Below are 20,168 nucleotides of genomic sequence, written 5' to 3'. Positions count from 1 at the left end.
GGGGGGGGGCACGTGTGGCGGACACAACGCCAGCGGGTAATAATTCCGGCCACCAGTGGGTGACGCGAGCGACCGGGAGTGGAAACACGGCTCGGGCCACGCCCGGAGCAAAGGTGTCATGAGGCGCAGGGTTGAACTGGAATACATGCCCTGCCTTTCGGCCAACCGGCCACGCCCGAGGGCAAGGCGTGGCCTCGGGACATATACGCGGGCTCGAAAGTCGAGCCCGCCCAGCGCTTACGTGCGAGCATAGAATAAAGTGTTTGGTTTTGATCAACGCGTGGTGGCCTACCTTCTTGGCAAACGAATTGTGTGTGCATAGCACCACAATAGTGGTGGATGATGAGGTTGAGATGGCAGTGTTATTAAATAGTTTTTTGTTTCTACCTTTACACGGGAACAGTCAGGGGAACGTCTAATAACAGAGTATCTATGCCGGCGGTGAGCAAGGACTATTAGAAGAGATCCATTTGGAGTAGATGAGGTAAAGAAACAAAGAAAAATTAAGGGACAGATAATATGCACCTGAGAGTATTAAGGGAGGTGATAGAGCAGGTAGGCCAGATGTTAACGGATATCTTTAATAATCACTGCAGTCAGGACAGGTACGGGAGGATTTGAGAGTAGCAAATGTAACTCCGTTATTCAAGAAAAGATCCAGAGAATAATTGGGCAACTATGGACCTGTTAGATTGACTTCAGTTTGTGGGGAAGGTGATGGAGACATTAATTAGGGACCAGATGAGGAACCGTTTAAATAAATATAAACTAATTAAAGGCAGTCAGCATGGGTTTACCAAAGGTAGGTCTTGTCCAACAAATCTATTAGAGTTCTGTGAAGCAGTTTCTGATTGGGTGGATGAGGGAATGGCAGTGGACATAGTTACGAACATCTAGACTTTAAGAAGGCGTTTGATAAGGTACCACATAAGAGGTTGTTAGCCAAGGTGAGGGCTTGTGGAGTGGCTGGACAGGCAGCTAATACTAATAGGATTATAAAATGGATGAGTGAGTGATAGGAAGCAAAGAGTGGCTGTGAGTGGGAGGATGTCTGACTGGGAGGATGTAAGTAATGGGATACCTCAAGGGACAGTAATAGGACCACTATTATTCATAACTAGCAGAAGTACCCGGCATTGCCGGGCGGGGGAGGGGAGAAGAGGGGGAGGGGGAGGGGGAGAGGTGGAGAAGAGGGGGAGTGGGAGGGGAGAGGGGAGAAGAGGGGGGATGGGAGGGGGAGTGTGAGGGATGGGAGGGGGGGAGGGGAGGGGAGGGGAACGGGGGGGAGGGGAGAAGAGCGGGGGAGGGGAGAAGAGGGGGAGGGGGAGAGGTGGAGAAGAGCGGGAGGGGGAGGGGGAGAGGGGAGAAGAGGGGGGATGGGGAGGGGGAGGGTGAGGGATGGGAGGGAGAGGGGGATTGGAGGGAGGAGGGGGGAGGGGGGAGGGGGGGGGGCGGGAGACCCGCACATTCCCAACCCGTACATTCGCCCTCTCGACTCAAGCTCGTATTCGATTCGTATTCGAAATCGAAAGGGGAAAGGGGAAATCCTTCGTATTCGAATTCGTAAACACGAAATATGAATTAAAATTTAATTCATATCGCACAAAATCGACACAAAACACGATCGCATAAAGGTGAAAAAACGCAATGGCTTTTCGCCCTGAATTACGTGCAAACGTGTGACGGGATGGAGCATCACGTGATCGCTCTGAGCGAATCAGCGAGCTGCTCGCACTGGCTGAGATTAGCGGGTACTTCGCTGAAATGCGCTGAGGTAAATATGAATAAAAAATATGGATCTCGTCAAATATTGTCTCGGCCATGTTCGTCCCAGGTTCAATGGCCATGTCTATGCCAAATATCAAGCACGTGAGCCTCTCTGTTTCGGAGTCTATCGGTAACATCACACACACACACACACACACACACACACACACACACACACACACACACACACACACACACACACACACACACACACACACACACACACACACACACACACACACACACAGTTTTATATATATAGATGCCATAAATTATGATATTGGCATATGTCTAACGCTCTGTCTCTCTTTTCTTTTCAGATGTGAATCATGGAGGAATGTGTCTTTTCCAAGGTGAATTCTTGCGGAAATCCGAGGAAGCCATTGTCTGATGCGACACCCCGGAGAATTGCTTCTATCGTCAATGCTAGTAGGATCAGGGATGATGGACTATATTGTCACCTGGAAGGAGAACTGGCTACAGATCCGAACTTCATGGAGACTGTGTCTTTTTCTGTCTTTTACGCCTGGCAGTAGTGAGTGTGCTGAAGAAGTCAAGCAGTGTGTCGCTTACATATTCTTCGGCTATGTCCGCATTCATCCTGCACTGATAGCTATCCTTGTTTAAGGGAAGTGATTTCAGTTCTTGTTGTACATGCTTTGCAAGCCTACCGATAGAAAGTTCAGTATCGCCCTCATCCTCACTAGCTACCACTTTGAAGACTTCTTGAGCTCCACTACGAAACGCTAGAATATTTGCACAGCCTGCTGCTCTGAGAACAAGAAGCTCGTCGCCGAAGTGGTTTGACAAGTCAGAGATCAGCGTCCTTCTGGAAAGAACTTTCCCCCAAAAATGTTTGTATAGTTCGTAAGTATCGATGGAATTTCTGATTTGCATTTTGTCCTCATTTATGGCTTTTACAACCTTATAGAATGCTTCGTCATTGCTGTCGGATTCCTGGGCTCCACTTCTACTTGAAGCGGCAAATTGGAGCCATAAATGTTGTTCTGCAATCAAAATGGTAACGTCCATCGGCTGCATGCAAGTCACTAACAGCTCCCTCTACTCGCAAACGGACCTCACCAGCTAACCTATCTCCACGTGAATCACAGGTATCTAAGATAATGTCTTTGAACGTTTTTTGTGCACCGCGTTCTGCTGTTCGACACAGCACAACACGTCTCCAGCGAGAGGGATTTTTATTGTCCTTTTCAAGTTCACAAACTTTACCACAAAAGATACAATGGCGGAGAAAGTCAAACGGAAGAAGTTCAGATCGCCTCAGCCTTTTTGCATCATTACTGGATGAGTGTGCAGAAACAGCCCTCTTAGGCAATCTCTTGAGGTGATGTTTTGATGTGTATGTTGATACACAGTCTCTATGGAACTTCACGCTGAAGTTCGGATCCGTAGCCAGTTCTCCTTCCAGGTGACAATATAGTCTATCATCCCTGATCCTACTAGCATTGACGATAGAAGCAATTCTCCGGGGTGTCGCATCAGACAATGGCTTCCTCGGATTTCCGCAAGAATTCATCTTGGAAAAGACACATTCCTCCATGATTCACATCTGAAAAGAAAAGAGAGACAGAGCGTTAGACATATGCCAATATCATAATTTATGGCAATAACAATATATGTGTTACGATCGCGGGGGTGGGGGGCAGCGCTCTCCCACACGATCGACTAAGTCCCAGAAAACTTGGGGTTTTTGTTTTCCCCCCCGTCTGATGTTGCATCTGAAATAAATCGGAGTGGTTGTCGTTGAATGTTGTCACAAATCACAAGCCGTAATTTACCAAACCCACACAGTTTGACACACCAGTCAACATAATGACTGACTTCTGTCGAATGTGTGTTCTTGACTTCTTCTTCCTGAAACACGGCTCTCGGCCTATCGAGGTAGAAGGTCTCTAGGCCTAGGCCTAGGCTAAGGCCAACGTTAGTAAATAATGAGATGAAATAGAAATGTTACATGAAAGTAGGCCTCGCCATAGGAACATAGACGGTCTATGGGCTGGGCAATAATGAGAAAGTTGGCATTTATAAAATGGCTTACAATGTGAAATGTGATTTCGCAGCTAAATAAAACAACCCTTGAATTTGTCAGGATTCCCCGAAGGTCTGTTTTAATCTTCGGAGCCAATAATCGCTATTTCACGGCAATTTACTAGAAAATAAATCAATTTTTTAGTTTGACCTTGGATTTTCGCAATGACTTTGACCTTGAAACATCAAGGTCATGACCCCAATCGATAGACCATCCTCTCAAATATATGTTTAGACACCAAAATTGTGAAAATCGCTCATCTACATCCTGAGATATTTGAGTTTTTGTATTTTTCGATTTTAGTAATGGTTGCCATGGAAACGGGCCATTTTCTCAAAATGCTCAATGATGCCAGCTTGGCATCACTCGGAATCTTGATATGGAGGGTCCATAGATGCATAATCTGCAAAAAATATTTTGTAGGTACTCCAGTGCAAGGTTCACCCTCCGGGCTGCCGGACTGCAGGGCTTGTTGGTAGTGTGTGGATGGGCGACGATACTGGGGTTGGTGTAACGCAGGCATGATGGGCCGAATTGCCTCCTGCGCCAAAACTCCTTGTGTATTCTTGTGTAAAAGTCCTCATGCGAGCATTGGATTCAACAAAGCATCATTAAACATGGCAAACGCTACACAGGGTACTTGTCTCAGTGACCCCTTTCATCCAAGCCATTAGTATGATGACCTCATCGATTAAAAAAAAAAAGCATTTTTGTAATTCAGTTATTGTATTTAAAATTAGAAATTTATAAACACTTGAAAAAGGATTATATACCATGAAACAATGATCGATCGTAAAAATATAGTTCCCATTCGAAAATCATGGCCTCGGTCTTGGCAGCACTATTGTGGTATTAGCTTAATCCCAATAGTTCATAAATACCTGATCAACTTGTGAAGGCAATTTCGAATATGCATTGGAATACACATATGGCAAGATACTCGTACCCGATGGAGAAACGCAGCTTTTCAAAATACAGTACTACAGGGAGACACTCTTGCCCCTTAAACGTTTGTCATAGTGCTTGAATACGCACTCAGAAACGTTATCAAAGGAGGAGGAATTTGAGTTCCAACTAAAATGAAGAAAAGTAGAAGACTCAAATCGGAGGTTCTTACTGATCTCAACTTTGCTGATGACATCATCTTAATATCAGAAGAAATTGAGCAAGCACAAGAACTTCTCAAAAGAGACAATACAAGCGCCAGCACGATAGCGCTAATAGTTAATGCTAATAAAACTACAGTGATGGCATTTCAAGCTAGTCGAGAGAGATCCCAATCATATTGTTGTGGATATGAGGATTGTGTTTTTTTTTTGATTGCTTTATTCTGGACCCTCCTGCCTCCAGTTGTGTATAAAGGTCAAAGGTCGTTCCGTAGTTATTTCATAAACAATCACGTTAGCCAATCATAGATTTCCCCCTTGTTGACAGTTATTTCCTTATTCTGTGTAGTAGGGTAAGGCCTTGTCTTCCATTAATTGACACTCCATTGCACCGAATTCAAATAGATAGATCCCCTTTCATTCCCATTCCCAAAGCCGCAATTGCCAACTGTTCCCTCCGCGACTCCATTCGCCACGAGGTAGGCTCGGAGAAGAAGGGGGAGGAGCTGCCGAATCCTGTCATCAAGGGTGGAGCCAGAGGGCCGTGCCGACCAATCAGGGCCGAGGCGAGCTCACCGATGGGCGTGTTCTAGAGGCCGGCAGCTTGATTTGCCCGCGGCGTTATAAAGAGCGCGCGCGGAAGCCGTTGACCAGAAGTGCGCGAGGAGGGCGAAGCGAAGCGAAGAGAGCAAGAGAGAGAGAGGGAGAAAGAAGCAGAAAGAGGGAGTCAGGGCGAAGCAAGAGAGGAAGAGAGGGAGTCAGAGAGAAAAGTGCCAAGTGCCAAGCCTGAGAACAAGTGCAACCACTGCAGCTTTAAACCACCACAGCTTTGAGCTTAGACGGCAGTTTTCGTCCGTGGCTGCGAAGGAACGGCGGCTGCTAAACGTGCCGATCGACCAGGGGGGCGGCGGCTGCTCACTCCCGGCCTGACCGTGCTCCGGTTCCAGTTTTCGTCCTCTCCCTCCAGCCATCCACCTCCTGCCATTCCTGTCATCATTCCCCGCGTGAGTCTGTCTTTGTTTGTTCTGTCCCTGGGGTAATTAAGCCTGTATAGATAAGCTAGCATTTCACTGTGTCACCTTTCCTCTTCTGTATTTTATTTTCTTATCCTTCCTTCTTCCTTGGTTTCTTTCAATTGTGTAAATAGTAAATAAATCATATTTGTATTTCTTACCCTTTGCCTTTCTTTCCTCTTTACATCCTTTGTCTTAGTCTTTTCCCCATTGAATATCTGTGGCGCGATTCGGCCAACGTTCAGGAATCGGGTTAGTCGGGGTAACTGTTCGGGCGCGGCGGCCATCCGCTCGGCAAACAACATCCTTGCCGCGGTCCCGTAACAATATCAAACGATTAATGATCTCTCCGACTCTCTGGAAAATCCTCTCTATCTCTTTGCTGATGACTCCACTCTCTGCTGCTCCTTATCTCACCCCTCAGATCGGCAGTCTGCAGCCTCCTCACTCTCTGCAGACCTGGACAATATCACAAACTGGTCAAACAAGTGGAACATGTCTTTCAATCCTGACAAATCTCACACTCTCACTTTGTCTCTCCGAAACTACCGTCTGGACAACCCTCTCATCTACTTTCTGAACAATCCTCTTGAAGAAGTTCTGTCACTCAAGCTTTTGGGTCTCACTATCTGCCATGATCTTTCCTGGGAAAAACCACATTTCCAAGCTGGCCTCCAAAGCCAGTCACCGACTGGGCATCCTCCGTCGTGTGAAGTCCTTTCTGGGCACTACTGAGCTCCTCACCACATACAAAGCTTTCATCCGCAGCTCAATGGAGTACTGCTCTCCCCTCGGGGCTGGTGCTCCTGACTCACCTAGCTCCGCTTCACGTGGTTGAAACCAAAGCTTTCAGAATCATTGGAATCTCCCACGATGAAGCCGATTCTGAGGGCCTTTCACTCACTCACCGCAGGCAGGTAGGTGGTCTTTGTCTTCTACAGACTCCTCTCTGGCCTTGCTCCCCCTGTTCTGTCTGTGCTCTGTCCCCCAAATATTCCTGCAGGATGCACAAGATCTGCCAGCAACCCTCTTCTGGTGATACTACCAAAATCATGACTCTCTGCTCACCTTCACGCCTTCATTCCTCTTTTCTCCTGCCTCTGGAACAAACTCCCCCACTCCCTGCAATCCCTCTCCTCCCTCCAGGCCTTTAAAACAGATGTTCACCACCATCTCTTATCTTCCTACATTCCAAAACATTGATCTATTCTATCCCCGCTAAAACATCACCAACTTCTTTCCTGAAATTCCTAGAAGTGTTCATTTGCTTTATACCGTGTACTCCTCCTTCCTCCCCCATCCCCCAGCCCTCCCCCTTCCACAGATCTACCCACGTCCCTGTTCTCTTCTGCTGTTGTGCTTGTGTAATTCCCTCTCTTCCCCTCTTGTCTCCCACTCCCTTCATTGCATGTTTTATGCATCTGTGCATGTTTTCATGTTCAATGTGTTAGCTCTTACATGAGCCTAGATTCTGTATACAAAAAAAAAAAAAAAAAAAAAAGGATGGAATAAAATGAAAGTCAATGACTTCAAGTAGCTTGGTTCCTGCATTAACACAACTGCTCAGGATATCAAACAAAGGAAAGCTGCCTCGTTGAGAGCTTGCATCAAACTTTCAGTAATATGGAAATCGACACTCTCGGCGTATTAAGGAACGATAACAGTTGAATTACAGTTGTTCATAGTAAGAGTTGATCCTAAGGTCCTGAGTTCGAATCCCGTTCAGCTGTTGAATCAATACCAGGTGGGGTTGCCTCAGCCTGTCATCCTTCCAAGGTCGGCGAATTGAGTACCAGGGTATTGGGTCCTCTCTCAAGGTTTGTGGCATGATTTTGTGCCGCTCCCCTTATTTTTTTGTGTTTTGTGTGTCGGTTTGTCTTTTTGTGTGATAAATGTTAGCTCTTTCACGAGCCTCGATCTTGGATACAAAAACAAAACAAAAAAAAAACGCGATTGGCAGGGCATTGTTTCAAAGGAAAAAGGGGGGATTGGTTCCCGAATCGCAAAAAACCCACAAATGTCGAAGAAAAACCCCGCGAATGTCTGCCGTTCCATTGTTTCAATGGGGAAAAGGGGGGATATAGGTTTCCAGCGGATCCCGATTCATAGAGGAAATTTTTTAGTTAAAAATGTTTTCAATTGCAGATGCAATGCACATGATTGCAGTTTCATAACAAATGCTTCCAAAAAAAACAAAAATAAAAAAACAACAACAACAAAAAAAACACCAGGTACTGTTTCCAATTTATTGAAGGAATGCGCTTCCAGTTTTTAAAAGTTATTAACCATGCCATACTGCGTGTGTGGCTGGTGAAAGATGGGTTTTATAACTGTCATGCTCGCGGCTCGTGAATTTTTTTTTTTTTTGCGCCTGCGAAAAAACACGAATTTGCGAGACACATGACCGCAAATAGAGAAGCAGGTCGCAATTTATCAACCGTGAATAGCGAGGTCCGACTGTACTAAGTTTCCTTATTAAAAATGTTTAGAAATGTGCCTGTATTTGCACTTTTTGGTATTTGACCTTTTAAACGTCCCACAGGAGGGGCCAAATATGATACTGCTCTTGCACCTTCTTGCCATGTGGTGATCATGACCAAGTTTGGTGATTTCTGCCAAACCGTTTATGAGAAAGTGTAATGGACAGACAGACAGACAGACCGACCGACCGACAGAGCCAATTACAATATCCTCCAGTTTATTTTTTAATAAGCGTGGGAATAATAAAGATCTCTATGCTTCTCTTCCAAGGCTGTCAGTAAAAATAAGAAAAAGATGTCTCAGGATTGTTGGGAACAGCTACTGCCGCAACAACGAACCCGTTTCCAATCTTGTACACTGGACACCTCAACATGGAAAACCGAAGCTGGGCAGACCAAATCTCAACTATATCAACATGTTGAAGGATACAGGCCTGAGGCCTGGAGACGGAGAAACTGCACACAGCAATCAAAGCTTGATCGAGACGACTGGAAGCTGAGGATCAATGTCATCTGAGTTTGGCCTCAGAGCATACTGAAGAAGAACATAATAATATTTCAATACAGTACTGTGTAAACCTGCATACGTACGATGCAATTTTAAAACGAATTGTAGTGAACGATATAGATTATATCGAACTGATCGAGGTATGGACAAAAACAACATTCTCGGGAATGGGAATGGCTGGCGGACATAATCCACATTCACTGAAAAAAAAACAAGCATCTTGCTATAATTCACCAAATGTCCGTCCATCCGTCCATTCAAAGGTACCGTAAAAACGGCTCAACCGATCGCAATGATATTTTGGGTGGGTATTCCTGGGACCCTTGGGAGTAAAATAGGCTATATTGTTTTTCCAATTTTTCCAAGTTTTCTAATTTTCCAGTTTTTCCAAAAACGATGGAATAATATTTACCAATATGAACAGTGATGTGGCTTTTATTAAAATTCTACAAATACTGTTTAGATTTTGATGACAATTATGAACCTGCCATGAATGCGGAAGTGGACAGATGACGGCAATGCACGGGTTTGATAATATCCAAATACAACCGTCATTCAATCGTAATGTTAAATCGTTAAACGTTAATCGTGTTAATCGTTTTGTTAAAGTATCAATTGATGATTGGAATTGAGTGAATACAATTACGATTTTGAATTCGTAATTGTATTCACCCAACCGTACAGAACTTCACATCAGGATTTAAATATTTGTTTATGTCACGAATGTTGTTAAACGTTTATTTTTATATTAATGTTATTTCATTACTATAGAGGGGCATTTCCCCAATTACTATAGAGGGGTGTTTCCTCTTTGCCAGTGGTCTTGGGGTGGTGGGGTTAGGAGGGGTGGGGTGGGGGGGGGGGGGGTGGGGAAAGCAACGCAAATTCTCTAAGTGTGTATCATGTAGTGCCGCCTCCAAGTGTGAAAGGGTATTACAAGTTCCCACACTTTACAGTTTTCCTGTCCCCACGTTTTCCAGTGAAGTGAAGTGTTTTGCATTATAAGCAGTAGGCACGTTTTTGCTTCATGCACATAACCCAAGGTTTCTTTTTCATTTTCTGGAGCGATTGAGGGAGCTGTCAGTTGCCTATACACCACCCAAATACAGGTATGTGTCAGAAGAACATGTTGCATGCTTGGAGCAAGATTGCCCTTAGGATAGGTACTGTTAGTATGGTTAAATTGGACAAAAATGTCATGGAAAAAGTAGACAACTTGGTTGAACTACTGTGCCTATGGCCAGACATGCCAATAGTGGTCGTATGCCTCTACCTGGGACAACATCCATATACAAAGTACAAAACCAACTTGTGGTAAAGATAAAGTTAGATGTTAAAATGTTGTAAATAAAATTAGACAACGTTGTCATGCTGGTGTGTGTGTGTGTGTGTGTGTGTGTGTGTGTGTGTGTGTGTGTGTGTGTGTGTGTGTGTGTGTGTGTGTGTGTGTGTGTGTGTGTTCGCCTCTAAGCTGTTTAGCCTAGGTTTGAATCCTATCCCAGCTATAAACTGTCACCCCTGCATTTCACAGGTCGGGCGATTCATCAACGTGTGTGCCATCCCTCGGATGGACGTTAAACGGGCATCCCGTCTGCCAGCATAAGTTATCTATTATAATAATAATACCGTAAGGACTCGACTTTGTTATCCCTTTTACGCCGCACCCAGTGACCCGATGCCCACGGCACTAATGGATTTACGATCTACGAACCGCGCTCTTTGTTTATCACATACATTCATACTCGAAAAATCTGAATTAGCCGACGTTGGGGCCCAAAAGCATCCGATTAACTGCCGATACAACGCCATCTTACGACACCATCGTATTGGCGTCTGCTGGGTGAAGGCGCAGCAAGCCGTCCACTGAGTGGACAATCCCAGAGTGGTGCTATGCCGATTCCTATTACGAATCCATTCATTTTTCAAAAGTATATCGTAGCGTTGTCATTTACAACCCCGTTGAAAGTATATTTCGGTTATATAGATTACATGAAGAAGAAGAGGCCATCCCTAAACTCTTCCGTTCTTCGTGCCAATGGCTGCCTGTACTCCGGTGTTATGTCTGGCTTCGGTGATTTGGACAGTGTTGAGCTGCCGGAGGTACGGACTGAATGTGCGATGCACGAATGTGTTTGGATGTCGGGTTAATGTGAATAAGTAGAGTGAAGGACGAGGCCAAAGGAGCAGACATTGTCGCATGTTGTGCCGTGTGGCCTGGTTCGTTGGGCTCGAGAAAAAAACCCATAAGGTTATTGGGTTATGGGTGTTGAGGAGGTTATGGGTGAAAATGGAATAAGGGGATTATTATTGAGGATGATAAGGTGAATGCGGGGTGAGAGGTGAAGATGACAAGATGAATGAAGAAGGGTTTGGGACGATAATGTGAGTGAGGGATTGAGGACGACGAGATGAATGAGGAGTTGAGGACGATGAGGGGTCGAGGACGATGAGGGGTCGAGGACGATGAGGGGTCGAGGACGATGAGGGGTCGAGGACGATGAGGGGTCGAGGACGATGAGGGGTCGAGGACGATGAGGGGTCGAGGACGATGAGGGGTCGAGGACGATGAGGGGTCGAGGACGATGAGGGGTCGAGGACGATGAGGGGTCGAGGACGATGAGGGGTCGAGGACGATGAGGGGTCGAGGACGATGAGGGGTCGAGGACGATGAGGGGTCGAGGACGATGAGGGGTCGAGGACGATGAGGGGTCGAGGACGATGAGGGGTCGAGGACGATGAGGGGTCGAGGACGATGAGGGGTCGAGGACGATGAGGGGTCGAGGACGATGAGGGGTCGAGGACGATGAGGGGTCGAGGACGATGAGGGGTCGAGGACGATGAGGGGTCGAGGACGATGAGGGGTCGAGGACGATGAGGGGTCGAGGACGATGAGGGGTCGAGGACGATGAGGGGTCGAGGACGATGAGGGGTCGAGGACGATGAGGGGTCGAGGACGATGAGGGGTCGAGGACGATGAGGGGTCGAGGACGATGAGGGGTCGAGGACGATGAGGGGTCGAGGACGATGAGGGGTCGAGGACGATGAGGGGTCGAGGACGATGAGGGGTCGAGGACGATGAGGGGTCGAGGACGATGAGGGGTTGAGGACGATGAGGGGTTGAGGACGATGAGGGGTTGAGGACGATGAGGGGTTGAGGACGATGAGGGGTTGAGGACGATGAGGGGTTGAGGACGATGAGGAGTTGAGGACGATGAGGGGTTGACTATGAAGAGGGGTTGAGGACGACGAGGTGGATGAGGGGTCGAGGACGACGAGGTGGATGAGGGGTCGAGGACGACGAGGTGGATGAGGGGTCGAGGACGACGAGGTGGATGAGGGGTTGAGGACGACGAGGTGGATGAGGGGTTGAGGACGACGAGGTGGATGAGGGGTTGAGGACGACGAGGTGGATGAGGGGTTGAGGACGACGAGGTGGATGAGGGGTTGAGGACGACGAGGTGGATGAGGGGTTGAGGACGACGAGGTGGATGAGGGGTTGAGGACGACGAGGTGGATGAGGGGTTGAGGACGACGAGGTGGATGAGGGGTTGAGGACGACGAGGTGGATGAGGGGTTGAGGACGACGAGGTGGATGAGGGGTTGAGGACGACGAGGTGGATGAGGGGTTGAGGACGACGAGGTGGATGAGGGGTTGAGGACGACGAGGGGTTGAGGACGATGAGGTGGATGAGGGGTTGAGGACGACGAGGTGGATGAGGGTTTGAGGACGACGAGGTGGATGAGGTGTTGAGGGGTTGAGGACGATCTATATAATAATAGCGTAAGGACTCGACTTTGTTGTCACTTTTACACCGCACCCAGTGACCCGATGCCCACGGCACTAATGGATTTACGATCTACGAACCGCGCTCTTTGTTTATCACGTACAGGCAAACTCGAAAAATCTGAATTAGCCGACGTTGGGGCCAAAAAGCATCCGATTAACTGCCGATACGACGCCATCGTATTGGCGTCTGCTGGGTGAAGGCGAAGCAAGCCGTCCGCTGATTGGACAGGCGAAGGCAAGCCGTCCACTGAGTGGACAATCCTAGAGTGGTGCTATGCCGATTCCTATTACGAATCCATTCATTTTTCAAAAGTATATCGTAGCGTTGTCATTTAAGTAGATTGCAATAAATACGTTGTTAATATACGCACTCTTCATTCTATTCTTTCTTCCTAACTCTTACTCGGACAAGCAAATCCCCTATGCCATCCATAATGGTACACTCTATCCATACACCACATCCTCCCTTCCGTGGATGTTCCACGGGTTTCGGCTAGTTAGTATGATAAATACTAACAAATATTCATTTATTATGATAAATTCATTAGTATGGTAACTTATAGAAGCCAATGTTCCTATCCTGCAGCTGTGCTGCACAAGAAAGAAGACCACTGCGACCACTGCTGCTATCCAATGATCCAAACCAAAAAAAGGCTCCAGCAAAGTTTGTCAATTAAATGACTAGGGAAAGAATAAAAAATTAACAATAAGTGAATCGAGCACAGTGACGGGACGGTAAGCTTGCCAAGACGATTCGTGCCACACGCGGAGTACCAGAAGTTCTCACCACAAGAGCAAGCGGAGTTCCAAATGGATTAGAATGGGACACCTCAAGGATCTATCCGCCAGGATTGTCATTTGTTGTGACGACACCAATCTTCTGGACACACTACGCCCTTACTACGACGTATGTGATTTACTTGCTCAAGGCAGATGGATGAGCTGGGAGTGTTAGAAAACAGGGAAGATTTCAGAAACTCCCTCACCATTGGACAGCATTCAGTATTCCCCGTTTTCCAAATAATTTCAGCAGAAAATGAAGGCACGAGCATCATGGGCCTGGAAGCCGATTAAGAGGTCAATCTTTGATGAAGATGACGAGTCATGAGACATGCAAATAACATGCGACATGAACGAACAAATGAGGGCGTTGTGCATCGTCACACCTTGTGCCTCAAAGGGTTCTCTGGTTTTGGGAAGATTCGTCATAAGCCTGCTTTTACCTGTCGAGTCGGTGCCGACACAAAACTGTTTAAATGAAAATGAGCAACGGCTTCACCAAGTGGCTGAAAATATTCGTTTCAAACATGAGCGATGCGATTCAAACGCAATCTTCAGCGCGTTACACTTCGGCCGGCAGTAACGAGGCATCAAAAGCACTCAATCGTGAGGGCAACTACAGACGGAGCTCAAAACGCGGAGCTCGCGGTTGTCAGCTCTTTCACGAGCCTCGATTCAGTATACAAAAAAAACGATTCTTGCCTTGACAAGCATCGAGCACCTTTGTTAATGAGGATCTCCGCCTGCTACAGAGACCAGGGGTAGGGCGAGGACGACACAAGGTGATGTTCGGCTCTCATTTAGCACAGAACAAAGTCAGCTCCGACGACACATTTTGGAGACGGGTCAAAGTTCAAAAAAAAAAACAGGTAAAAACACCACAATCATGAATTGGATAAATTGCACAACCATTCACTTTACCTTTCACCGAAACAACACCTTATATATGGGTAATGGGCATGCAGCAGCTACTTTGGCATATTTCATGTTGGTAACATATTAAGATGGGAGGGGGGGGGGGGGGGGGGGGAGGGCGTACTGAGGTGCAGAGGTCCCTGATTGGGGGGGGGCGTACTGAGGTTCAGAGGTCGCTGATGGGGGGGTGCGTACTGAGGTTCAGAGGTCGCTGATGGGGGGGGGGGGGTGCGTACTGAGGTTCAGAGGTCGCTGATGGGGGGCGGGGGGGGAAGGATTTCAAGATAAGAGGTCGACTATCAAGGACTTCACTCTCCCACCAATGAGTTGGTGTGTGTGCTCTTTCTTCGATACAATTTTACATCTGGCCTCTCCCACATCCACATCGAGAAACCATCACTTCCTCATTCTTCCCAGAATCCAGACCAATTGCCCACTGACGTTCATTACTTCATTGGTCCCCTTATCCCGAGTGTGGAATAGTCTCCATGTCCATTAACACCAGAAATGCACGCTCCATGTTTCCCAAGTCAATCTTTCTCCAGACAATTATTAATCATTTTTTTTTCTTTTTTTTTCTGTCATTCCTCCTTTCCTCATCATGTCCACCAAACTTCATCCAAAACCCGTTTTATAATTTTTGAACCAACTGCCATTTTGTCGTTTATCTCCTCTTTGAGCCGAGACGATTTTATTTAAAAAAACATAATTTGAAAAGAGGACTGGGGCCAGTGACTGGTGGAGGAGGGTCAGAGAGGGGCTGGTGCCGGGGAGGAAAGGGGGGCAGGGGGGTGGGAGAGTGGGAGACCTTAGGTGGGGATGGGAGATACAGGCCAGTGAGCTGGGGGGAGGGGGTGGGAGAGTGGGAGGCATTAGGTGGGGATGGGAGATACAGGCCAGTGAGCTGGGGGGAGGGGGTGGGAGAGTGTGAGACCTTAGGTGGGGATGGGAGATACAGGCCAGTGAGCTGGGGGGAGGGGTGGGAGAGTGTGAGACCTTAGGTGGGGATGGGAGATACAGGCCAGTGAGCTGGGAGGAGGGGGTGGGAGAGTGGGAGACCTTAGGTGGGGATGGGAGATACAGGCCAGTGAGCTGGGGGGAGGGGGTGGGAGAGTGGGAGACCTTAGGTGGGGATGGGAGATACAGGCCAGTGAGCTGGGGGGAGGGGGTGGGAGAGTGGGAGACATTAGGTGGGGATGGGAGATACAGGCCAGTGAGCTGGGGGGGAGGGGGTGGGAGAGTGGGAGACATTAGGTGGGGATGGGAGATACAGGCCAGTGAGCTGGGGGGAGGGGGTGGGAGAGTGGGAGACATTAGGTGGGGATGGGAGATACAGGCCAGTGAGCTGGGGGGGGGGGGGGGAGTGGGAGGCGGGGGAGGGGTGTGAAACACAGGCCGGCATGCGGGGGGGGGGGGGAAGAGTAGTCGTCAGAGCCTGGGAAGGTGTCCCTAGAATTTAAATAAAAGTTGGGGGGGGGGGGTGGAAAAGACAGGACAGGAAGCGGCTGAGACGTTGGGGGTGGCGGGAACTATAGAATGAATAAGGGGAGATTGACAATGATGGGTTGGTGGGTAGGGGGAACAAAACACCAACAACAAAACAAACAAATCTTAATTAACTTCCCGACACCATAACCACGAAGAGCCCACGTAACCCCCCCCACAAAAGGAATCACCTTCAACGTTGACTGACACGGCGGTCAAGGCTCCTTCAGACACCACAAGCTGCCTCACCCTCAGCACACGTTTTTCTCCTCCAGTCCCCCGGAAATACTGTACCTGCTATTCGGGGGGAAATCGTTCCGAAATCACGTTTAAATAATAAACAAAAGCCAAAGTTGTGGAGAGGGGAATCTACGTCCAGGCCTTTATTGTCTTCCACACAAACAGCTGACTCACCAGCTCCGCGCCGTTCCGGAGGCACATTACGTGTTGAGGTCAACGCGCTTCTGACGCGTTACAGCGATACCGTCAATTCATTGGATGACGAGAAGGACGCACTCTGCGTCCAAGCTGGGAAAACAACCCGAGCGCTCTGATATCCCTTTCAGAATAATTGGCGAGGAAACGCCGGGAAATCAAACACGTGAATTGAGTGTCAATTTGTAATTCCACAGAAAATACGTTTTGGGTACCAACATCCGTCCTGGTATTCCGGAGGAAGGAATGTTTTTTGTTTTATGCAGCTTCGAGGTTTACAATTCGAAGGATTCTAGTCTCTAAACTATTAAATGTGAAACACAAACGAGTTTTGACTTGTCAAAGCGATCTCGTCTGAGCGGAAGTGGAAATAAAATAGGAAATATGACGTCACGGCCTGCGACGTCACGTCTTGGTACGTCACTGTGCTTTGACGGCGGGACGCTTGTTGAGACTTGTTTTGCCACCACTTCGTCTGTCCGGGATCTGGGCGACAGAATGTGGGGATGGGTAGGAAATATAGGGAAAGACGGAGTGGGAGGTATTTTTTATACCAAATATGCACAGAAAACCTTGGGAGCCAAGGAAGTTCAGGAGCCTAGGCGGTGTAATGGTCATGAGTGTCTGCGCTGAGTTTTGGAGGTCGATGTTCAAATCCCGGTCGAGTCTCTTGCGTCAAAATTCCTTGTAAGGAACTGGTATTTTTAGCTCAATTATTGGAATGTAGTTCCGGGGAGTTTATGGGATGACGCGTCATCCTTCCGTCCGTAAACACTTCAAAGTTCAACACGGGTGACGACGTAAACAACGTCATCAACACATCAACCCAACCACACGACATGTTGATGAAACTTGACCACAACCTTCATCCCCCGTGATGCACCAATGTTTTTTCAGGGCATTAGAAAATTCGGTGTCTGAGGGGATTTACAGTTGGGTTTCCCCCAAAATAGGTATATTATGTCTGTTTGTTTAAACTCTTATGAGTTATGATTCCGTTTATGATTATTCCACAAGCTTCTCTGTCTCCAAACAACCATCCGAATGGGTTAAAAATACCTTGATACTGTTTAAAATACCTTTAGTAGGTGTCGTATACTGCTTTATTGTACCAGGTGAGTGCCGAGGGGTGTTGCTCCGATTTGTTTTATTGATTATCAAGTTTAATTAGCCAGAGTTTCATGAATAACTTGGTGGATAATTAATTTGTACAGAACAAACAGTTATTGATTGGATGCTTGTACACAAGTCCATCAAGCACAAGAAAAAATTCTGTGCAATTTTTTTTGTATACGAGGTCGAGGCTCCAATAAGAGCTCACACATATAACATATAATGAAGGGAGACATATACATTTGTGCTTATACTCTTTGGAAATGTTGCAGCAATCTGCCGCATGGCCAGGTAAACCAACACCCTTCAATGGATTTGCGAGTGATGAGGGTGTCTGACACCGTGCCACGACTAAAAACAACACCTAACAAAGGGCGGATGAGCTCCCGAAGGGAGCCAACTGCAATCCAGTACAGAGAGGGTGTCTCCTAAAAAACACCCAATTGGTGTAAGAAAATTTGTTCTCCTGCCTGGCCTAATTACCCCCCTCTTGCACAGTGGTCCTGTGAAGAGGTTTCCTTGTTTCAGGAATAGGTGAAGGTTTTGACAGTTTCTCCTCTTTCTTTTCCTTTGTAGCTTTTTACAAATTGGTGGCTTTCAGCCTCGTTTAGAGAAAACTTCAATAAAAAAACAACAATGCAACACATTTTTGTTGTTTTTTTTTTGTTTTGTATACAGAGTCGAGGCTCGTAAAAGAGCTAACATTTATCAAACAAGCAAACAAAGTATATAAAAAGGGGAGCGGTCGACAAGATGGGGAGAGAAGGGGAGGAAGCACACAAACACAACATTTGAGAGCAGGGACATCGGGAGATATGTGGGAGGGAGAGGGCCTGGGGGGAGGGAGGATAGGTATAAAACACAAGGACACCACGGACTTCCAGGAAAGAAGTCGGCACCTCAAAAAAGTGGATTTGGGGTGAAATTAGCGGGGGTAGAAAAGATCAAGGTTTTGGATTGGGGAAGATAAGAGATGGTGGTGAACAGCCGTTTTAAAGACCTGGAGGGAGGAGTGGGATTGAAGAGAGTGAGGGAGTTTGTTCCAGAGGCGGGAGGAATGAAGGAGTGAAGGTGAGCAGAGAGTCTTGATTTTGGCAGATTAACCATAAGAGGGTTGCAGCCAGATCTTGTGCGACCTGTAGGAATATTTGGGGGACAGAGCCCAGAGAGAGCTAGGGGAGCAAGGCCGGAGAGGAGTCGGTAGAAGACGGAAAGACCACCAACCTGCCTGCGGTGAGTAAGTGAAAGGCCCTCGGAGATAGCGTCATCGCGGGAGATTCCAATGATTCTGAAACATTCTCAACATTAGTTACAAGTAGGAGATATAAATTACCCAGAAATAGAATGATTAGCCAGAAATAGATAAATTATCCAGACATATACTGATTAGCCAGAAATATATATAAATTATCCAGACATATACTGATTAGCCAGAAATATATATACCCGTAAATTATCCAGACATATACTGATTACGTAGCCAGAAATAGACAAAAATTATCCAGACATATACTGATTAGCCAGAAATATATATATACCGGTAAATTATCCAAACATATACTGATTAGCCAGAATATATATAAATTATCCAGATATATACAGATTAGCCAGAAATATATATAAATTATCCCGACATATACTGATTAGCCAGAAATATATATAAATTATCCAGACATATACTGATTAGCCAGAAATATATATAAATTATCCAGACATATACTGATTAGCCAGAAATATATATAAATTATCCAGACATATACTGATTAGCCAGAAATATATATAAATTATCCAGACATATACTGATTAGCCAGAAAGATATATAAATTATCCAGACATATACTGATTAGCCAGAAATATATATAAATTATCCAGACATATACTGATAAGCCAGAAATATATAAATTATCCAGACATATACTGATTAGCAAGAAATATGTTATCCAGACATATACTGATTAGCCAGAAATAGACATAAATTATCCAGACATATACTGATTAGTCAGAAATAGGCTTAAGTTATCCAGACATATACTGATTACCCAGAAATAGACATAAATTATCCAGACATATACTGAATAGCCAGAAATAGACATAAATTATCCAGGCATATTCTGATTAGCCAGAAATATAAGTTATCCAGACATATACTGATTAGCCAGAAATATAAGTTATCCAGACATATATTGATTAGCCAGAAATATAAGTTATCCAGACATATACCGATTAGCCAGAAATAGACATAAATTATCCAGACATATACTGATTAGCCAGAAATTTATATAAATTATTTAGACATATACTGATTAGCCAGAAATATATATAAATTATCCAGACATATACTGAATAGCCAGAAATATATATAAATTATCCAGACATATATTGATTAGCCAGAAATATATATAAATTATCCAGACATATACTGATTAGCCAGAAATATATAAATTATCCAGACATATACTGATTAGCCAGAAATATATATAAATTATCCAGACATATACTGATAAGCCAGAAATACATAAATTATCCAGACATATACTGATTAGCAAGAAATATGTTATCCAGACATATACTGATTAGCCAGAAATAGACATAAATTATCCAGACATATAGTGCTTAGTCAGAAATAGACATAAGTTATCCAGACATATACTGATTAGCCAGAAATATATATACTGGTAAAGTATCCAGACATAAACTGATTAGCCAGAAATAGACATAAATTATCCAGA

The 20,168-nt window shown here is 45.9% G+C and overlaps 1 protein-coding gene across 5 annotated transcripts in view; it reads right to left on the bottom strand.

Annotated features, from left to right (window-relative positions):
* Window positions 1–16,423, bottom strand: part of LOC137421018 (AN1-type zinc finger protein 5) — a 59,234-nt gene extending 42,811 nt beyond the window's left edge. For 3 of the 5 annotated variants that reach the window (XM_068106657.2, XM_068106661.2, XM_068106660.2), the window contains exon 1: window positions 16,083–16,299. The gene's annotated coding sequence lies outside the window, so the exon portion shown is untranslated. The other 2 variants (XM_078772030.1, XM_068106659.2) reach the window with 2 other exon arrangements.
* Between the last annotated feature and the right edge of the window lie 3,745 nt (window positions 16,424–20,168).

The sequence above is a fragment of the Myxine glutinosa genome, chromosome 2 (genome assembly GCF_964187855.1).
Source record: "Myxine glutinosa chromosome 2, kmMyxGlut1.1, whole genome shotgun sequence".
NCBI classification, from domain to species: domain Eukaryota; kingdom Metazoa; phylum Chordata; class Myxini; order Myxiniformes; family Myxinidae; genus Myxine; species Myxine glutinosa.
The sequence above is the reverse complement of the archived record's forward strand: the minus strand, read 5'-3'. Positions and strand labels throughout refer to the sequence as shown.